Source organism: Macaca fascicularis, chromosome 9 (assembly GCF_037993035.2).
Source record: "Macaca fascicularis isolate 582-1 chromosome 9, T2T-MFA8v1.1".
Lineage (NCBI taxonomy): Eukaryota > Metazoa > Chordata > Mammalia > Primates > Cercopithecidae > Macaca > Macaca fascicularis.
The window spans coordinates 85,935,522-85,949,902 of NC_088383.1; the positions used below are offsets into that span (position 1 = coordinate 85,935,522).

Consider the following 14,381-nt stretch of genomic DNA (forward strand, 5'->3'; position numbering starts at 1 on the left):
GTTCAAATACTAATTTTATCTTTTTTTATGAGACAGAGTCTCACTCTGGCACCCAGGCTGGAGTGCAGTAGCATGATCTCAGCTCACTGCAACATCCGCCTCCCGGTTTCAAGTGATTCTCCTGCCTCAGCCTCCCGAGTAGCTGGGACTACAGGTGCATGCTACCACACCTGGCTAACATTTTATATTTTTAGTAGAGACAGGGTTTCAACGTGTTAGTCGGGATGGTCTCGATCTCCTGACCTCATGATCCACCTGCCTCGGCCTCCCAAAGTGCTGGGATTACAGGTGTGAGCCACTGTGCCCAGCCTGATTTTATATCTTAATAGCTGCCTTGCCTTGGGCAAGTGATTTAATCCCTCTTGCTTTACTTTCCTCGTTTATATTATGGTATATTCACAAAGTAGAATATTATATAGCAGCTGACAGAAATAAAATCTGGCTACATCAATTTTAAAACTTTTTATTGTGGTAAGAACACTTAGCATGATATCTATCCTCAACAATTTTTTAAGTGTACAATAAGAGTATTGACTATAAGTACAATGTATGGCAGATCTAACTTATTCATTTTACATAACTGAAATTTTATGTTAATTAAATAGTAATTCTGGGTCAGGCACGATGGCACATGCCTGTAATCCCAGCACTTTGGGAGGCCAAGGCGGGTGGATCACTTGAGGCCAGGAGTTTGACAGCCTGGCCAACATGGCAAAACCTTGTCTCTACTAAAATACAAAAAATTAGCAGGCATGGTGGCATGTGCCTGCAATCTCAGCTACTGGGAAGGCTGAGGCATAAGAATCACTTGAACCTGGAAGGCAGAGGTTGCAGTGAGTCGAGACCACACCACTGCACTCAAGCCTGGGTGAGGAGAGGTCTAAAAAAAAATAATAAAGGTAGTAATTGTTCATTTTCCTCTACTCCCAACCCCTAGGAACCACCATTTCACTCTTTGATTCTATGAATTTCACTATTTTAAGGGCCTCATGTAAGTGGAATCATAAAATGTTTGTCTCTCTGTGACTGGGTTATTTCACTTAGCATAATATCTTCCAGGCCCATTCATGTTGTTGCATATTGCAGAACTTCCTTTTTTTAAGGCTGAATGGTATTCCATTCTATGTATATACCACATTGTCTTTATTTGTGAACGGACATTTAGGTTATATAACCACATCTTTGCTATTGTGAATAGTGTTGCAGTGAACATGGAACTGATAATATTAGTATCTCTTCAAGATCCTGATTTCAGTTCTTTTGGATAAATACCCAGAAGTGTGATTACTGGTTCATATGGTAGTTCTATTTTTAATTTTTTGAGGAACCTCCTTAACTGTTTTCCGTAGCTGCTGTGCTATTTTATATTGTGACCAATACTGTGCAAGGGCATCAGTTTCTCCACATCCTCACCAATGCTTGTTGTGCATGTGTGTGCTTGTTAATGCATGTGAGCTGATATTGTGGTTTTGATTTCAATTTTCCTAATGATTAGTGATGTTGAGGATTTTTTTTGTATGCCTGTTGACCATCTGTGTGTCTTCTTTGGAGAAATGCTTGTTCAAGCCCTTAGCCCATTGTAAAATTAGGTTCCTAGGTTTTTGTTTGTTTGTTTTTTGCTATTGAGTTGTAAGAGCTTCTTATATATTTTGGAGATTAAATCCCTTATCAGATATGGTTTCCAAATATTTTCATTTCCTAGGTTGCAGTATAAATATTAAACTATTGAGGGGAATGGTCTGCGATGTATATAGTCATGTGTTGCTTAATGACAGGGATATGTTCTGAAGAATGTGTCATTAGGAGATTTCATCCTTGTGCAAGCATTATAGAGTGAGTTTACACAAACCTAGATGATACAGTCAACTACACACCTAGACTATAGCCTATAGCTCCTAGGCTATAAGTGTACAGCATGTTACTGTACTGAATGCTGTAGGCAAATATAACACAATGGATGTATTTGTGTATCTAAACATAGAAATGATACAGTAAAAATATCATATTTATAATATCGTGGGACCATGATCATATATGCGGTCAATCATTCACTGAAACATTGTTACACTTCATACTATTTTGCAGGGTGCATGATTGTGTATGGGTAGATGTGGGTTATTGTGAAGATCCTATTGGATACTAAGTTTATGGGTGCTTGTTACATCTGTAACATAATTAACAAAGTAATAAGTTCATGTGGTTCAAAAATGGACCTATGAAGAGACTATGTGATGAAGGATAATGATTAATTTAATATTGTGTACATGAGGCCTAAGATTACACCAAAATTAAAAGTAAAAAGATAATAATACCTATAGTTGTTAGGAGGATTAAATGAGTTAATATTTATAAAAAACTTTTAATAGTGCCTGGCACATAGAAAATACTATACAAGTATTTGTTATGTAAAATATATGTACATCATTAACTTTACAAGATATTGCCAGATTGTTCCGCAAAATATTAGTACTAATGAATTTTATAGCTTCCTCCCACTCCAAATGCCACAAGCATGGGTAAGAGATGACATTTCTTTATATTCTTTTACCACTGAAATAATGAGATTTAAATACATCTAAAATTTTGTCAGTTTTTGGTTGTGAAATGAATCTCATTGTGGCTTTAATTTGCTACATTTTCCTAATTTAAAATGAGATTGAACAACTTTTAATATATTTAATGTTATTTTGATTTTCTCTTTTATAAAATGCCTAATTATAGTCTTCACTCATTTTCTTTCCTGTAAGGCTTTTTGTGTTTTACCTATTGTCTTAAATACTAAGGTTTGTAAACACTCTTGATGTCTAATAGTGCACCTCCATGCACACTTATTTAAAATTATCTTAGCTATTCTTGGCCTTCTAAAAAAATTGATACCAGTTTGTCAATTTGCATAAAAAATACGATTTTGACTTTAATTGGAATTGAGTTTATAGATCAATTTTGGGGAGAACTGACTCATAAAAAAAGTTTTACTAATAACTTTTTTTATATTTATAGCTAGAGTTGCTCTATTACTTTGTTCTGTATTTTTTCTTATTCTATTTATATGTTTATATATTACTTCCCATTCTTCTGTGTTTGGAGCAGATGCACTTAATTGGTGAGTTTGTCGTCTTCATTAAAAGTCCTCTGTTCTTTACATTTTCTTCACAGATCGTGCTAGCATTCACAGTTCCAACTATCACCTTATGGAAATGAATCCTCAGTCTCTTTCATAGCTTGTCTAGTCCTGCTCTTAATTCCCAAGGTCATCATTCTAGGTTCTTGTTTTCCATTCCCATTTTTCAATTACAAATATTATCCATTCTGAAGTGTACTGCCAATGTTTTTTAGATTAGCTGATGTTTTGCCAGCCTTCTCTTCACGAGTGTAGGTTATTTCTATATAATAAACATGTTGTAAATCTTCAGCAGAGGCTCACGATTTGACTATACTTTAAGGCTTTGTAGACTAATATTGGTACAGTTACAAGGTCTTTTTTTATCAAGGTAAATAAAAGCATTTGGACATCAAATATTATTGGCCATCTTGTCTTTTGCATGGGTTTTTGAAAGGGTATTTGGCCATTATGCATTATGAACAGAGTAGATGTTCTGCCTGAAAAGCACTCTTCCTGATTTTCTGCATTAAGGACAAACATAAACAATATATATAAGACTGTGGTTTGCATGACCATTCCTCAAGATGCTAGAACTTCCTTTGAGTTATTTTGAAGGCAGCTGGGACCTAAGTGGATGGAGCAACTGCATTTCTCCATTAGAGCTTTGAACAGTCTTGCCAAGGAAAATCTAAATGATTTAAAACACACTCTCAGTCCAGAACTTTAGTGAGCATTTTCTAATAACTGAGGAGGGGCATTAAAAACTATGTCCACATTTATTTTTTCACTCTTTAAAGTTTTGTTTCACTAACTTCAGGTCAAATTTCTACACTTGTGTTCTGCTCAATTTCCTATCCTTGCTTGGCTTCCCCAAATGCTACTACCAAAAGATTTGTGGGGCAGGGATAAGAGACCATTTTAAGAAGCACTGCATTTACTCATCCTCCAAAAGTTAACAAAGTTGGGCATCTGATTGTTTAACAAAACAAAGCTTTAATAGCATCCAGGAGGGCAGACAGGCAAACCACGCTGTAGACACTCTTCTATTTGTCGAAATCAGACCAGAGAAGACCTCCTCCACACAGATATAATAGGTATTGATATTCATCTTTTCTTTTTCTGCTGCTACATTTAATCTTTTAATGATCATATCATGTAGTTTCTCAAGTCCTTTCTTTAGGCCATCTCCTGTGATTGCACAGGTAGGCTGCAAATGCCAAGGAGCTGATGAGCTCAGTTCACCCATTGCTAACAATTTCTCAATTTCTGAAGGAGATAATGAGTTCCTCAAGTCTTGTTTATTAGCAACTATCAGTACAGGGACTCCTTGATTCTCTGATATCCTAGTTATTTTGTGAAGCTCAGTTTTGGCTTCTTCCATCCTTTCGATATCAACAGAGACCACAAGAAATACAACGCCATCTGTGCAATCTGGTATATGACTTCCACAGTGGCATGTGTGGAATTTCTCCTGACATCTACATCCCAGAAGTGAAAAGTGACTGTTTTAGAATTTCCCAAGGTTACCTTAATTTTCTCAGTGTTAAATGATTTGGTAGGAACAGTATTTACAAATTCATTGAACTGCAGCCTGCATAAGACAGTTGTCTTTCCAGCACAGTCCAAACCCAGCATAACAATCTGGAAGGACTGAAATGAAGGCAGGCTGGACAGGATAGAAGTCTGGTCTGATAGTCAGTTCCCCATTTCCAGCTGCAAATAAATGTCCAAATTGAAACACTTTCCTCTTCTTGCTTTAGAACTTCTCTTCGTAGGTGATCCAGCTATAAGACTGACTAACCATCCTTCCCTCCCCTTCACTCATTATATCTCTCAGCCCTTGGGGAAGTGTGCTGATACCCGTTCGCTGGCACCAGGGAAGCGTGGGCGGTGGCGGAGGCCTGAGCGCCAGGTGGGTGCCGCACGCCAGACTGCCTTAACGGTGATCGTCAGGGAGCTCCACGCGACAGACCCCGCCCCCTGCCCGCGCGCCCCTAATCACTACTAAGGATTATCATAGATGTCAAACTGCTTCTCCCTCCCTTCCAAGAGAATTATTCATTTTTTCTTTATTTAATGTTAATACTTTTCTTGCTTCATCCATGATTGCCCACCTATTTTGACCCCGTATAATCATTTGATATAATTCTTTTGGTTCACATTGACTAAACAAACACATAAACAAAAGTTAAGAACACATAGCTTAAAAGTATTCTTAGATAATGATGGTATTTCCATGAGTTTTAAAGAGTAAGTTTATCTGAAGTAAACCTACCTTTCTTCCTTCCTTCTATCTGTCCATCTGTCCATCTGTCTGTCCTTCAATCCTTCTGTTCTTCCTGCATGCCTACCTTTATTAATTAAAAGAAATGCATCTATGTGGTTGCCATGTATGGACAGGAACATTGACATGGAAGACCTGGATGTAGTTCTGGTTTGGCAACTTAAATTCTCTGAAACTCAATGCTAATTTGGAAAACAAGGCTGATGCTTGTTTTCTGAAGAAAGGAAACTGAAGAAAGGAGAGTAAGAGTTTAGAAAAATATAAAAGGAGAGCAATCAGGTGGATTTTGCTGTCTCTAAATTTTGAGCAAACTGACTTTTAGAATGGATATGGAAGAAGGCAAACCTTGTTTCTAAAAGGAAACCCACTTGTGAAGTATCTTCAAAGTGAAGTTCATAATCATGTTTCTAGTTCGGCTTCCTTTTTGGGGATAAGGACAAAGTACTACACCCTGTGTTAGAGAGTGATATGGCTGCAGTCAATCCCCCGTTAATTATGAAGTTTGGTAGCATGGATTTTACTTATTTTACTATTCTGTTTCTTCCAAAAAGGCCCATGCTTGCTCAGAGTTGATAACTGTACCAGATACTGTGGGATAGTTTCAACACTTACTGAACAATTTCTAAAGGCCAGAAATCATCAGTTGTCACTTATGTTAATAACCTTACTAAACAGATGTTGTGATAACAGTTTAACTGGTGTGTAGGCAGAAACTTTGTCAAACCATGAGTTTTCTCTGCTCTCAGACCCCCACAGCAGTCATTAACACAGAATACTTCTGTGACCAAAGATGTGGGGGTTCTTCCTCGTACACCAAGCCTGGACACCAGCTGGTGTCCTTCAATTCAGTTCTGACACTATCTACCTGGAGATGATGTCAGGTCCCATAGGTTGAGGGTTTAGTCCCACAAGACCACCCCTTTCTTCCCCCACAGTTGGAACTTCTGAGCAACTGGCTTCCAGTTGGGATTCCCATGAACCCTTCTCTGGGTTCAATTAATTTGCTAGAGCAGCTCACAGGACTCAGGGAAACATTTATCTATGTTTACTGGTTTATTATAAAGGACATTACGAAAGATACAGATGGAAACATGCATAGGGCCAGGTATGGGACACAGAGCTTCCATGCCCTCCCCTGGCACACCACCCTCCAGGAACCTCCACGTGTCTAACTGTCTGGAAACTCTCTCAATACAGTTCTCTTGGGTTTTCATGGAAGCTTCAGGACATCAACATTCCTTCCCTCAGAGTATGGGGTAGGACCCTAACCTGGAAGGGTCTTAAGACCCTCAGTCAGAAAGGCAGGGAAGAGTGGAGTCCTTCCTTGGGGCAGTGGAAAGGAGGGCAGAAGAAGGTAAGAGGCCTGCACCTGAGGCCTAATACACCCAATATTATATAAAAAAGACTATAACAAGGGCAATGGGAGTCAGGAGCCAGGAACTGGGCCAAAATCCAATATCTAGCATAACATCACACTGATGTAAAAAAAAAAAAAAGGGGGCTTGGAGAAGTTGTTCCTTGTTTTAAATCAACAGGTATCAAGTGGCAGAATCAGGATTAGAGCCCAGGGTGTCCTATTTGGTGTTGCATGTGCCTTCCACTGGAAGACAGCATGGATTGGTGTTAGTAATGTGGCTTCTAGAATCTGGCTGTGTGACTTTGACCTTGGACAAGTTATTTAAGCTGTCTAAGCCTCCGTTTTCTCATTTAGAACATGGGAGTGCTAATAATTATTTTGTTTTTTTTAGAGACAGAGTCTTGCTTTGTCATCCAGGCTGGATTGCAGAGGCATGATCATAGCTTGCTGCAGTCTTGAACTTCTGGGCTCAAGCAATCCTCTCGCCTCAGCCTCCTAAGTAGCTAAGACCACAGGTACCATCATGCCCAGCTAATTTTTCATTTTTTGTAGAGATGGAGTCTTACTATATTATCCAGGCTGGTCTTGAACTCCTGGCCTCAGGCAATTCTCCTGCCCTGGTGTCCAAAAGCTCTGGGATTACAGGCGTGAGCCACTGTGTCCAGCTGATAGTTATTTTTTAGGGGCATTTTCTAGATCCTTGTCATTTCTCTGTCTTTCTCCCATCATCATTATCAAGGACTTAATATATATATACTCAATCCCATGGTAACCTACTTCCATGTCCAAGTCGGAGCCAGTCTGCCCTGCACTGGAGACATACTAGTGTACAAGACAGTTCTTGTCTCTGCCTTTGTGGAATTTACAGTTTACTGGGGATACCTGTACTATGGTGGTGTAAGCAATGAATGTAGCCACATAGGATACTATTGGAAGGCGTAATGAGGGCACCCGAGACTGGTGGGGCTGGATAGGAAGGGAAGGCTGCTTGGAACTGTACATTGAGAATGAAGGATGATTCAGATTTAGCCAGGTGAAGAGGAGGGAGAAGAGTGTTCCAGAGACAATGATGTTTGCAAAATCTAGGAGATGCAAGAGATCATGATGTTCTCCAAAAACTGAAAGTTCAACCTGCGCCCATGTGGGAGGTGGTAAGAATTGAGATGGAAACATTAGCAAGGGCACCTGAGGAAATGCCTTGCTAGTCATGTTAATGGTTTTGGACTTGGACCTGAGGGCAGTGGGAAACCACTGAAGGAATTTAAGGACTTTGCCCCATGATAAGATTTGTACTCTGATTATTGTCTGAAAAGTAGGTGGGAGGAGGTCAAGATTTGGAAACAAGATGATGAGAGCCCTAACTTCAACAGAATAGTAGAAATGGGGAGATGCGAATATCTTCAAGAAATACTTAGGAAGTCGAACTGTCAGGACTTGGACTTGGAAAGTAGAGGAGAGAGAGAAGTTGAACATAATGTTCAGGTTTTCACTTGGTTAACTTTCCCCTGAGTCAGACAGTGCCAAGTGAAGAGGAAAAATATTATTATTTACTTCCTAGATAAAGCACTTCATGTGTACCAGGCACTGTTCTAAGTGATTTATAGATACTATCTTGTTAACTGTTCACAGTGACCTTATGAGATAGTTACTAGTATTTTTTCCTATTTTATAGTTGAAGAAACTGAGGCATGCAGAGATTAACAACCTCCCCACGTAGCCAGAAATTGGTAGAGCCAGAAGTCAAACCAGGCAGACTCGTCCAAGACCCAGGTTCTTAACCACTGCACCCTGCTGTCTTATCAATAGGGAAGATAAATTCGGTTTTGGTCATGCTAAGTTTGAGGCACCATCAAGACATGTAAATGGAGTCACACGGTGGTTTGGCATTTAAAAACAAAATTTAAGCCAGAGACATGGATTTGAGAAACATTTACCTGTACATAGTAATTGACCTGTGTGAGGAAGAGGAGGTAGAGTGAATGGAGGAGGCCTGTTGGGAACACCCATTTAGAACCATTCCCAGGAGACTGAGGTTAGGCAAGACTAGAGAGGTAAGAAGAAAACCAGGAGAGCATGGACTAGATATTCAGTAACATCTTCATGGAGGTAACTGGTTTTGAAAGGAGGCCTCTCCAGTCCCCACTGCCCCTCCCTCTGTGACTCAGAACCACTGGGCCATGCTGGCACTCACTGCATTGTCGCTGGCCTCAAGGCATGCCCATTACTGTGATGTGAGCAGCAGCGAATCTGTATGGGTCTGCAGCAGCTCGATTCTTGTCTCCTTGGAGGAAAGAATTCAACTGAGGGGCTTAAAGCAGAGAGACCAAGGCAAATTTCATATTTTTTAAATCGATTTTTTTCCTTTTGTTCTTTCTTTTTCTTTTTTTCTTTCTTTATTTTTTTCCTGAGACACAGCCTTGCTATGTCTCCCAGGCTGGAGTTCAGTTGCATGCTCTAGGCTCACTGCAACCTCTGCCTCCTGGGTTTAAGTGATTCTTGTGCCTCCACCTCCTGAGTAGCCGGGACTACAGGTGCCCTCCACCACGCCTGGCTAATTTTTGTATTTTTAGCAGAGAGAGGTTTCACCATGTTGACCAGGCTGGTCTTGAACTCCTGACCTCAAGTGATCCACCCACCTCAGTCTCCCAAAGTGCTGGGATTACATGCATGAGCCACCACGCTGGGCCCCAAGGGTAATTTTAGAGCAAGAGTGAAAGCTTATTTAAAAGTTTTAGAGCAGGAACGAAAGGAAGTAAAGTACACTTGGAAGAGGGCCAAGTGGACGACTTGAGAGATTCAAGTGCCCTGTCCAACCCTTGATGTGGAGTTTTTATACATTGGCATGATTCCTAGGTTTGCATTTCTTCTTCCCTGATTCTTTCTTGGGGCAGGCTATCCACATGCACAGTGGTCTGCCAGCGCTTGAGAAGGGCACATGCACAGTGTGTTTACTGAGTTGTGCACATGCTCGTTTGAGGCATTTTTTCCTTACCAGTCAAGCGTTCCTAGAAGAAGGTCATATACTGGTTAAACTGCCATTTTGCCTCGTAGTGTGCATTTTTGAGCCCACTCACTCAACTCCTGAAATCTTAATGGAAAGCTGCTAATCACCAGCTTCAGGTGTTTTCTATCTATTGGGAGATTGCCTTTTCTTGGGGTCGGTTTGCAACCAATTATTATTTTAGAGAAACTGTTTAACAGCCGCCTGACCATGGTCTGACATTCCTGGTGGGAGGGGGGCCCTCTCCTGCCCTGCTTATGTCTGCTTAACCACTTACTGTAACAGTATCTCACTACCACTCACGCCCCAATTATACATTACCAGAGTATTTCTCAGACTAAGCTCTTTGCCTGCCTTGTCCATGCAGCATTTTTGGTATTTGGCATTCATATGCAGTCTGTGGCCCTTGGTCAGATCATTGCCCTCCCGGATTGTATAATCCAGAGACACATATTTTAACTGTTCACCAGGCTGAGGCCACTGTGCTGTCTCCACCCTGAGCATTCTCTTTACCAAGCATCTTTCTTGTTCGTCAAATACCTTTGCTATGTGATCTCCACCCTTGCTTTTCAGTTCAACCTGTTTTCTGTGATCAGCCATTCAACCCTTTAAAACCCAATCTTAGACTCTTCCCAGTTAACTTACTTCCAAGTCGAAGTCTGAGCATTGGGTTAAGCTTATGGTTGGTGTATGTCTTTATTTTCTTCTGAGTCTCTGAACATTATAGAAAAAAGTTACAGAACTGCATTAATTCACCTCCAAATATTTTGTTTCTGAAACTGTGAGGTCTTAGTCATCTCCTTATTTTTGTCTTAATAGTCAATAATCTATAAATGAGTACTATAACCTATAAATGTTGACTAAAGCAGAATAAAATAAATGTTTGCTAGTGGTCTGTTAACATGATCTGTAATAGCCTTTGTAGACTTTATTTAGGAATAATATTTGATATAATACAGTAAATAATTTTTGAAGCATTTTATAAATTAAGTATTTTCTTAATTCTAAGGAAAAGGAAGTCATATTGTGTTTATATACTAAGGTAAGCCTTGTGTTTTGCTTATATACATATAATCTTATCTAGACTTGTGGCTTTTGTGGTTCTTAAAAGCTGTGCCAATCTCTCTTATTTTTATTCTCCTGACCCAAATGTTTGGAAACCTTGCCCACTAAATTGTTTCTTAAATAATCATTTGTTTTTCCCCTTTTTCCTATGTTAAAGCCAATACAACAGTCAGCATATGATATCCTATTTTACTAAGCTGACAATTTAATCTCACAAAAACCTTATCAATGTATTTTCTTGTTGGATTCAGCAACCTTAATAAATTTTAAAATTCAATTTCTCTTATGGTTTTGAAATATTCAAGCTAACTCTTAGAGCTTTTATCATTGCCTTTGTGTACATGGAATGTAAGAAAATTATTCTAAAGTTACCGTGCCTTTTTTTCAGTCTGTGCTTTATATCATTTGTTCTCCATCTGTGAGGGTAAAATCACCAGCTTACAGATAACGGCCTCATTTCCATTTCTTCCCTAACTTAGCGTGGCAAAGTACTGTTAGTAAGTAGGGCAGTCTGAGCGGATTTGGGCAGCTGGGATGGAATTTGGACTTCTGTGACAAAGGACCAGTAGAAGTCTAGCAGGATCTAGCATTTGAAAGGAGTATCATGTAAGGAAAAGCTAGCAGTGTGGTGATGGTTTTTCTTTCTTTTTCTTTTCTTTCTTTCTTTCTTTCTTTTTTTTTTGGTAGTTGAGAAAGGATTAGTTTGGGGTTCAGTCTCGAGGTGAGGTTTTGAAAAACAGCTTGGAATTTGAGAGTCTCTGGAGATCAAACTTAATGCTTCAGTGAAAAAGCCAGTGCTTTTATCGTTCATAAATAATTTTAAACCTTCCATAACTATTTGCACATCTAAGGAGTTCAGATATGTCCAGTATACTTATTTCTTGGGAAACTAGAATGGTAAGGTTGCAACCTTGTAAGCTGCTTATTTGAGTAGGAAAACTGAATGACTTACTTAAAATCAGTTTTTTTTTTAAGTTTTATCTCTGCAGCCTCTAAACCAAAGATTTTTCTTTTGATAAATGTTAAACTTTTAAATGACATAATATATTGTAAGACTAATATCTCTGGGCAGTAGCATGTACTGATTTAAATCTAGAAAAAAGTAATATGTTCTTACCACCGTATAACTATAAATACATATAGTTCTTTTTCTGGTCTTACTTCCTTCTCCAGTTGACTGCCTCACAGTCAATGTGTCTCACTAAATTGTGGTCAGTCAGTTCTTTGAAAGAACACAATGATTAGAATATTGCTGTTTCTTTGATCTAGGTTATTTATGAACACTGCTGATGTTCTTTCTCTGAACTGTAACTGTACCATTCCACTCAAGGGCACCTGGTCTTGGCCACCCTCTGCTCCGGGAACCTGTTCTCAGGTATGAGCAGACCTCATAAACAAAATCACTTAACCCTCAGATTCTTAAAAAAAAGTTTTAAAATGGATACATAATAATTGTACATATGTGATACATGTGGTATTTTGATACAGACATAGAATATGTGGTGCTCAAGTCCGGCTGTTTAGGATATCCATCAACACAAGCATTTATCATTTCTTTGTATTGGGAACATTTCAAGTCTTCTCTTTTAGCTGTTTTGAAATATAAAATAAATTATTGTTAACTGTAGTTACTCTACTGTGCTAAAGAACACTAGCACTTATCCTTCTAACTGTATATTTGAACCCGTTAACCAACCTCTCTTCATTCTCCTTACCCCATGCTTTTGAATGAATAAGGAATCACTTTGCTTCTGTCCTTTCATCATAGTTAAGCATCTTTAGTTCCCAATATTTTGTACCCCCTCTAGTTATTGCTTTTCAACATGACATTGAAGGAATCATGATGATTAATGATCCTTAATGAGTCCTATGACTATATTTTACTCTGAGATTTGAAATGTATTTATGTTAGTGTTTTATAATTGATGAGTCTTATTATTATTATTATTATTATTATTATTCGAGACGGAGTTTTGTTCTTATTGCCCAGGCTAGAGTGCAGTGGCACAATCTCGGCTCACTGCAACCTCCGCCTTCCAGTTTCAAGCGATTCTCCTGCCTCAGTCTCCCAAGTTGCTGGGATTACAGATGCCTGCCACCACACCCAGCTAATTTTTTTTGTATTTTTAGTAGAGATGGGGTTTCACCATGTTGGTCAGGCTGGTCTCGAACTGCTGACCTCGTGATCCACCTACCTCGGCCTCCCAAAGTGCTGGGATTACAGGCGTGAGGATGAGTATTATTTTTGCTTTAGAAACACAGAAATGGATTCTTCAGCAAATATGACAAATTACTGGTATATGTCATGACAACAGGTTACTGAAAATCTATTTAACAGACCTTAATTTGTAATTCAATTAGCATATACTTGTAGTGATTTATAGAAAATGTAGAATAATAAGCTTGTATGTAAAATTGATGGTCTAATTCATATTTTAAAATTTAATAGGCATATGAACACATATATCCTTTTAAGCCAATTTCTATTAGTTCATTCCTATTGAGAAAAGGTAAAACAGTTTCAAATTACTTGCAAGAATTATCTACTGTTAGTTCAGTAGAGCAAGTAATGGAAATTTTCCTTTTAAAAATTGCAGCATCACATATTTTGCTTTGTTATAGTATTTTCACTTGTTTTATTGGCTGTTTTATGGTGTTCTATCTTAAAATTAAATAAGCCTTACCTTTTGAGGTAGTCATAATTTGTATAATTTCCAATGTACAGATGAGGTCGAAAAAATGGAATATTCTTATTTTTGAGGTGAGCCTGTATTTAGATATATAAATGGTACAATTTAACTTTTAAGTTACTGTTTTAAATGTAGATTCTTTTTTTTTTTTTCATTCTCCAATTATCTCAATATTTCAACTTCCTTGTTGGCTGTGTTCTTGAAGACCTGTGGCCCCAGATATGTAGAGAAGTGTGATGGTGAATTGACATTTGCATATCTTTTTGATTTCTTATCACCTTGTGGAACTGGAGTCCATTTGAAATCTGAAGAATGTGATACTGACTCTTTCGAGAAAAATGCACATATTTATAAACAAAATTTAGTGTATGATTCTAGGCATTTTATGAACTCTGGCGCTGTCCTATATGTAGATACTATTCTGGTCTAATTTCAGAAAGTAACCACTCTAATTTAGCATATGTTTCTTGTTTCATTGGAACTTCTTATTTCTACAGGACTTCTTTCCATTCATTCAAAAAATACTTATGAATCATCAGTTTTGTGCATGCATGCTATAGAACTTAGGTACTGAGAGGAAGCCAGGAATTCTCAGAGAAACACAAATCTATACTATCTTTTGCACAAATTTAGAAGACAAATTGTGTGAACTGGAATGGTCACGGGTGTTCTTGCGTATGTTGGGTTGAATTAGGCTTCAGAAAACTGGGAAGATGGGTGGAAGAAGTGACTGATGCTAGTCTGGCTGCAAACATTTAGTGATGACTTCAAACCCTGGAATCCTTTTGTCTTTGAAGGGAGATATCCTAGATCCTTATAGGATATGTATGTAGGCTAGAGCAGTGTTTTTCAAACTTGAGTAATGTACTGACTCCTTTTAA

The 14,381-nt window shown here is 38.5% G+C and overlaps 1 protein-coding gene and 1 pseudogene across 2 annotated transcripts in view; one reads left to right on the forward strand and one right to left on the reverse strand.

Annotated features, from left to right (window-relative positions):
* Positions 1 to 14,381, forward strand: part of ANK3 (ankyrin 3) — a 701,337-nt gene that overhangs the window by 42,002 nt on the left and 644,954 nt on the right. The window lies entirely within an intron of this gene.
* On the reverse strand, positions 4,056 to 4,810 carry LOC107130798 (ADP-ribosylation factor-like protein 4A; annotated as a pseudogene).